This window comes from Eleutherodactylus coqui, chromosome 4 (genome assembly GCF_035609145.1).
Source record: "Eleutherodactylus coqui strain aEleCoq1 chromosome 4, aEleCoq1.hap1, whole genome shotgun sequence".
In the NCBI taxonomy this organism is placed as follows: domain Eukaryota; kingdom Metazoa; phylum Chordata; class Amphibia; order Anura; family Eleutherodactylidae; genus Eleutherodactylus; species Eleutherodactylus coqui.
The window spans coordinates 59,694,048-59,702,471 of record NC_089840.1 but is presented as its reverse complement, the minus strand read 5'-3'; positions in this window follow the sequence as shown (position 1 = coordinate 59,702,471).

The window sequence follows — 8,424 nt, the reverse complement described above, 5'->3', positions numbered from 1 at the left end:
GAGGAGCAGGAGATTCACATTTGTCGGAGGTTAGCAGAGCGGGGCAGCACCTCACCTTGGTGCAGATGTGGCAGCCAATCCAGGACTGTGGGTGTTCCCTGTAGCTCCGCCTACCCAGCCCATGTCTCCACCCACCACTCTGGTGGAGACAAGATGCACCAGTACCACCACCGGCTTGTGGGCTTCTCATCCGCTGAGCGGGGAGCATTTACACAGGACGAGAAGTCAGCGAGCCAACAAGCTTTCTTCAAGCTTTCTTTTTTTTTTTCACATTCACTCTGAACGATTATCACTCAAATTTGTTCCTTTCATTACATGTAGATGGGCCTTTACCCAGGAAGAAGTGCAGAGCTGTCTTAAAAAGATTATAATGGATACGAGAGGGTGCTGATAAGTCTTTGGCTTTGTGTTCTTTTTTTGTTTCTATGGTAGCGAATGTTACATTACATGAAAGCCTTATGTGTCTAATATGTTTTCAAAATGTTGTGTTTGTAGCTTATGGCAACAGTGACCTAGGCACGCGGGAAAACAAAATGGCAGAGTCTAAGGCGATATTCACAGCGAATGAGTGCAGAGGAGTGATAAAATTCTTGTTTCTGCAAGGAAAGTCCACAAAGGATATTCATGGTGATATGTCGCAGACATTGGGGGATCAATGCCCTTCATATTCTACTGTTAAGAACTGGGTTGCCAAATTTAAAACGGGCCACCTCAGCACCAATGATGAGGAACGTCCTGGACAACCGAGAGAAGTTGTTGTTCTGGAGATCGTCAATGCTGTGCACAACCTCATACTGGAGAATCGGCCAATTTCAGCTGCAGGAATAGCAGACATCATGGGGATTTCTCGTGAACGTGTTTGTGTCATTATCCATGAACATTTGAACATGAAGAAGCTATCTGCAAAGTGGGTCCCCAAATGTTTGACAACAGATCAGAGAAGCATGCGAGTGAGAACTTCCTGGTCCATTTGTCAGCGTTGCCGGACTGATAAGAACTTCCTGGATCGACTGGTCACTATGGATCAGACCTGGATTTATTTGTATGACCCTGAAACCAAGGAGCAGTCAAAAGAGTGGAGGCACAGTGGTTCTCCTCACCCAAAGAAGTTCAGGGTGCAAAAATCAGCCACTAAGGTGATGACATCTGTATCCTGGGATAAGGAGGGCGTGCTGCTAGTGGACTACCTTCAAAATGGTTCCACCATCAATGCAAGGTATTACATTTAACTTTTGGAAGAATTGAAGGCAGCTCTGAAGGCCAAAAGGTGCGGCAAGCTGTCCAAAGGAATCTTGTTCCTGCAAGACAATGCCTCCGCTCACACTGCACAGGCGACCACGGCAAAAGTGGTGGAGCTAGGCTTCCAGCTGGTTGACCTTCCACCTTATTCACCAGATCTAGGTCCCTACGACTATCATCTGTTTCCAAACCTAAAGAAACACACTTCAAGGGTGCCGAATTTCACACTCTTTCTGATGCCATGGCTGCTACGGATGACTGGCTTGAGGCCGAAATCCTTCTTTTTGCAAGGCTTACAAAACTTAGAATACCGATGTAAGAAGTGTGTTGACATCAGTGGAGAGTATGTGGAATAAATGTAAAGTTTCATCTTCCTATCTCGTTTCTTTCTGGGTAAAGCCAAAGACTTATCAGCACCCCCCTCGTAATCACCTGGTCTTGATGGCATATATCCCTGGCTTTTAAAGGAACTAAGTAATGTGATAAACAGATTCTTGATTATTATATTTAAAGACTCTACATATATTTAAAGACTCAAACGTCTCTATTAGCAGCCACCTCTATGGTCCCTGAACCTAAACGAGATCTACTAGATAAACAGAGCTACCGGCCTATCTCCCTAATTAATGTAGACATAAAACTCCGTGCCAAACTACTAGCCTAGCGGTTGAATGTAGCTTTACCATTACTAATAGGCAGAGATCAAGTGCGGTTTGTTCCTGCCCGCCAAGCCCCAGACTCTAGAGTGTCACTGGATTGCAGCATATCAACTGTGGTGCCCATATTCAAAAAGGGATCAAAAAGCAAACCTAGAAACCACAGGCCGGTGAGTCTTAATTCTTTCAAAATGTATTTATTGAGGTTTTCTTTTACAAATCACATATCATGACATAACTAAACTTGACCCGCTTAGCAAGGTTACAGAGAGATACTTTACTTTGTAGAGTAGCAAGGATATATTATGGTCCACTGAAATTCCAAGGAAGAAGAAAAATTAGACTTTTGTATATAGTAGTGGAGATACTGTTCTAAATACAGATCTTTATGTAGTAATAACCCTGAGAACACGATAATTAGGCTCTGACTTTCATAACTGAACATATTCTAGTAAACCTGAACGTGTGCCAGGCGAGCTGCGGGCCCGTACTACTCTGGCGGACTAACTAAGGCCCTGCCCTCGATAGGTTGTGAGGCCTCAGAGGTAGTTTAAGATAAAAACCCAGCAACAAAACTGTCAGTGGTGTAGAAAGAAGAGGCGAGTGCATATTTATATATATGGGCCCACCTGTCGCATACCCACTTAACTCTTTATAACAAGCATCAAGTACCATTTAAGAACAAAAGGAAAGGAAGTTAAAGGAAGAGAGAGAAAGAGGTAGCAAAGGAAAGAAAGGAAGATAATGAATTGAGACTTAGACGAGGAAAGGGGAGGAAGACAAAAGGAGGGAAAAACTCACTGCCCCGTTCCCGCGCATATTAATTTGAAGTATGATACTGGCCATCAGTGTCGTTGGAGTGTACTGTGACATCGCCTGTGTTGAACCATCAGCAAGCCATTTAGAGAACGCTGTGGAGTTCCTATAATCTAACCACACTGTCCAAGTGTTAGAAAAGTTGGCGATGCCCTGGTCCACCATCAGCTCAGACCTCCTTATCTCTTTCATGTACCTGATAAAATCTAGAGCTTCTGCCCAAATGGCCCTCATTAACGCTCCCCTCGGTTTCCAGTGCAGGCGGATAATGTGCTGCATAGCCATAATAAGGGCTCATGTCCACGGGGAAAATAGGATTTAGGATCCGCAGCGGATTTCCTGCATGCGGATCCGCACCCCATAGGGATGCATTGACCACCCGCGGGTACATAAATACCCGCGGATCGTCAATAAAAGTGATTTAAAAAAAAATGGAGCATGAAAAAATCTGGACCATGCTCCATTTTCATGCGGGTCTCCCGCGGGGACGGCTCCCGCGGGCTTCTATTGAAGCCTATGGAAGCCGTCCGGATCCGCGGGAGACCTAAAATAGGAATTTAAAGTATTTACCATCCGTAGCGGACCGGGAAGGTCTCCTCTTCCTCACGGCCGCATCTTCCTTGCTTCGGCTCGGCGGATGTGCCCGGCGCATGCGCGCGGCACGTCGACGACGTGCCGGCGACGTGCCGCCGGCGTCAGGAATTCATCCGCCGGCCGAAAATGAAGATCCGGCCGTGAGGAACAGCTGACCTTCCCGGTCCGCTACGGATGGTAAATACTTTTAAATTGCTATTTTCGGCGCTCATGTCCGCGGGGCAGGAGGGACCCGCTGCAGATTCTACATGTAGAATCTGCAGCGGATCTGATTTTCCCCGTGGACATGAGGCCTAAAATGCCTCAGGAGTCCTTAACTTGAGAGATAGGGCCTAGGAACATGGACAGGAGAGTAATCTCAGGAGTGAAGACCAGGGAGGTCCTACACACTGCTCCATAAAGTCTAGCGCTGTCGCCCCAGAGAGGAGCGATTAACAAGCAGCTCCACCATATATCATACATGGTTGCCACCTCTGAGCAGCACCTCCAGCATTCATTTGAGGTCGTGGGAAATATTCTGTGGAGTTTTTTCGGGGTCCTGTACTACTGCGTCACAATTTTGTAATTTAGTTCCTGTGCTTTGATCGAGATGGACATCTTGTGTGAGAGGATGTAGGACTTGTTCCAGAGCTTTCCTGGAATACATCTCCCGAGCGTCTCCTCGCACCTCGCCTCCCATCTCAAGCGATCTCCTCTCAGTATCAATCAACAGCTTGTACAGCAGAGAGACCACATGTGTGTGTGGGGGGGCAGCACATGCAGAGCCTTTCAAAAGGTGTAATTTCCGCTCTTAATAGTTTGGGGGCCTTCAGTGACCCTATATAGTACTGCATCCATGCTCCAGGCTTTATTACATGCCCTTCTGTTAGGTCCCCCAGCGAGCGCATACTTTGCGGGCCGGTGAGTCTTCATTCTATTGTGCGTAAAATGCTTGAAGGGGTTTTAAGAGATGCCATCCTGGAGGACCTCAAGGAAAATAGCTGTATAATTCAATGTCGGCGCGGGTTTATGAGAGATCGCTCCTGTCAAACCAGCCTGAACAGCTTCAATGAGGAGGTAAGTTCTAGACTGAACCGGAGAGAGTCACTGGATCTTTGGTATCTGGACTTTTCCAAAGCGTTTGATACTGTGCCACATAAAAGGTTGGGTATATAAGATGAGAATCCTTGGTCTGGGTGAGAATGTGTGCAAGTGGGTAAGTAACCGGTCAGTGATAGAAAGCAGAGGAAATATGTTGATGGGCTCACCGTCACTAGTAGGGTGCCACAGGGGACAGTAGTATTCTCAGACAATATCACAGCAGTAGCCATTGTTTGTCACCAAAGTTGGGGCGAGGGGGTGCAGAATGGTACAAGGTATATTACCCTACAGAGCCTTGCACAAAAGATATTCAGCTGAGCAGAGCGACATGTTTTTCCATCTCAGCAACTCACCTAAAAGAAACACTAACTATAAAAGCATTTTTTCTCCATCGCCAAATACTGGATTCCATCAGAAAGTGAGCAAATCTTTCTCACTCAGTCCACTAGGTAATCCTTCTGCACTGGATGCATTGACACAGAATTTGGGACACTAGCAAGTTTATTCATTTCTTCTAATTCCTCTGAATCCCAGAGTACTCCGGAAATTTCTTCATGAATGATGTCCTTTGATTATCACAGTCCTGTTTTGGCCCAGGATCAGCTGGTTCTCTCTTCTGAAAATTTAAGCATCCAGGAGCCGATGCATCTTCCAACCCTTCCAGATTTATTGACCCAGGGTCTCTCAAAATGTATGAAACCTTCATCTTTCAGCATGGGTACTGAAATAATCCATACTCGTAGAGAAAGGCTTGTCAGAACGGATGATCTAATCTTTGCTATCTTGGAGAAAAGATACTACCAGCAAGATTTACCTAAAAGTATGGAAATATTTGCATCATGGTATGGCAAAGCAAAGTTCCAACTTTCAACTCCAAATCTATTTCTAATTCTTCAGTTTCTTCAAGATGGACTGGACATGGGCCTTTCCCCTAGTTCGTTAATGGTCTACATAGCAGAACTCTAGGTTTTAATCTACTTCGATGTTGGAATTTAAACTTGGTCCTTAAAGGGGTTGTCCCGCGAAACAAAGTGGGGTTATACACTTCTGTATGGCCATATTAATGCACTTTGTAATGTACATTGTGCATTAATTATGAGCCATACAGAAGTTATTCACTTACCTGTTGCTGGGGCCCCCGTCTCCATGGTGCCGTCTAATTTTCAGCGTCTAATCGCCCGATTAGACGCACTTGCGCAGTCCGGTCTTCTCCGTGTTGAATGGGGCTGCTCGTGCTGGAGAGCTGCTCCTCGTAGCTCCGCCCCGTCACGTGTGCCGATTCCAGCCAATCAGGAGGCTGGAATCGGCAATGGACCGCACAGAAGACCTGCGGTCCACCGAGGGTGAAGATCCCGGCGGCCATCTTCACCAGGTAAGTAAGAAGTCACCGGAGCGCGGAGATTCGGGTAAGTACTATCCGGTTTTGTTTTTTTTTTTTTAAACCCTGCATCGGGTTTGTCTCGCGCCGAACGGGGGGGGCTATTGAAAAAAAAAACGTTTCGGCGCGGGACAACCCCTTTAAAGCCTTAGTTTTGGCTCCTTTTGAACCTTTAGATTCTATCCTAATTTGAACCTTAACACTAAAAATGTTTTTTTTCTAGTGACCTTAACCACAGCACGAAGAGTAAGCGAGCATCAGGCCTTATCAATTCAGCAGCCATTGTGTAGGGGCACTAAGAATAAAGTTGTATTAAAATTATACCCCACATTCTTGCCCAAGGTAGTATCATCTTTTCATAGATCTCATGATTTCCTCCTCCTGTGATAACCCAAGAAATTACCAAGAATGTAGTTCTTACTGTCTTGACAATTCTCCAGTACATTGAATTCACAAGCCAGTGGCGGCAGGCCCAAAATGTATTAATTTAATTTTGGGGTCGCAACAAGGGGAAAAAAAACAAGAGTTCTCAGCCAGACGAATCCATCTGGACAATCATTGATGCATATAAAGTATTCAATAAACCAATCCCAGGTGGTCTTTAAGCTCATTTTCTCAGAGCCATGTCTACTTCATGGGCGGAACAGGCCTCAGCATCTGTTGATCAAATATGGCAAGCAACCATGTGGAAAAAATGACATACCTTTTTATCAAACATTACAGGCTAGCTATTCAGGCAAACGAAGATCTGGCTTTAGATGTAAAGTCCTTCTGCAGTAGTTCCTCCCTAAGTTTGTTTCGCTGGTACTTCTTGGGTGCTGCTGTCGTGGAGATGACTGGGCAAAAGAGGGATTTGACTTACCGGTGACCCGGTTTCCTGGAAGACTCTATGACAGCACCCAAATATTCTCACCCATATTTTTCACAAACCTGTATAGAGATTTCTAGATATCTCTCTTTCTCCCCCACAATATGGACATTCAGTTGGCAGACACTGGGAAAGGATTCAGGCAATGTCTCATCGCCCATTATTTGTCTGTAGCAAATATATTTTTTGTGTGGTGTGTATAGGGCTTGTTAGGTTTTTAAGAGAGGTGAAGTAGGGGTGCTCTTTTCAGGGTGATTTCCCCACAGTCAGGCAGGGTTACCTAGGTCAGTATAGGGATATTGTTTACCACATGACCATTGAGTCCACTGTGATTCTGCTTAACTATGGACTTATCTATGATCTGCCAGTATTAACAACCAGGTACCTTGGAATATATACTATCTACTGGATGTGATTCTTCTAAGCGTGAGTTAAAAAGGGATCATGGTACATTTTGTTACTACTTACATGCCCTGATATATATTATAGTACACTTAATATATTAGGATATATGTTATTTCATATATGTATCTCTGGGTAAAGTTTTAATTACAATCAATACATTTTTAATCTTAGGGCTCCTGCACACTGGCGAGAACGACATTGGGCTGTGATTCACAGCCCGATATCACCTTTGCAATGCTTCTGAAAAGCCCTGGATGCAAGGCGTTTTCGTATGAAAGCAGCCTTGCATCACTACTGGGCTGAAGAAATTCCCCATAACAAGGAGAGAGTGGAAGGCAGAGCTACAGGCAATCTCCAGGCGATCTCCTAGAGATCTACCCATATTTGGAGCGATAGAGGACCATGGCTAGAGGGTGGCTCCCCCAGAGCTTCCTCTGGGGTGTGGCTATAGAGGAGCGGGGTCTAGAGGGGGTTCTCATTGATCCCTCCAGCCCCGCCCCCTCTCTTAGCTAGAGAGAAATTACTATGAGAAGCCCGTCTAGCCTCGCTCCACTCACGTGGAAGCCCTGGGAAAGCCCTCATGCCCCGCCCCTCTAGGAGATCTCTCTAGGAGATCCCCTATAGCTCCGCCCTCCTCTCTCCTCGCTATGTCGGACTTTTTCAGGGCCGCAGGCTGTTTCGCGATCTTCTCCCATTGATTTCTAAGGTCTGAAAGCGAGTAGAGGCACAGGAGTGCTGTGAACCATGTGACCAGCAACAACCTTCAATCACAAGCCCCCACACAGCTCCATCAAAAGACAAGTTATGGCACTACAAAAACAAGGTATTGAAAAAAAATTTCGCCCAAAATAGGGGAGCCCTGAAGGGGTTAGTCTAACCATGGAAGAGAGCATCCAAGACTATTCCCACACTTAGGCCGCATTCACACTGCAGCATTTGTAAGCCAAAACCAGGAATGGGTTTAAAAGATGGAAGAGATGCAAATCTTTCCATTATACTTTCTCGCTGCAGGTTCCATTCCTGTTTTTGGCTCACAAAATACTGACCACATGGTGCTGCGTGAATGGGGCCTTATGTACAGATTCCATACAAATGGCCTCCGAAGAGGTAAGGTTTCTAAAGAGCACATTTGTGGGCTGTAAAGCTTGTATGTAACTCCTTAATGCCCCTAGATATGCCAATCCACTTGATGAGGAGACAGCAGTTAAGGTCCTTTTAGACGGAACGATTATTCTTCAAAAAATCATTTACACGAGTAAAAGTGAACAATAATCTTTCTGTCTAAACGTGAGCGAAGTCTGAATGGCGAATGAGTAATAAATAAATTACCTAAAAGCGCTACAGAATAATTTGGCGCTATACAAATAACAAGTCCCTGATATATATAT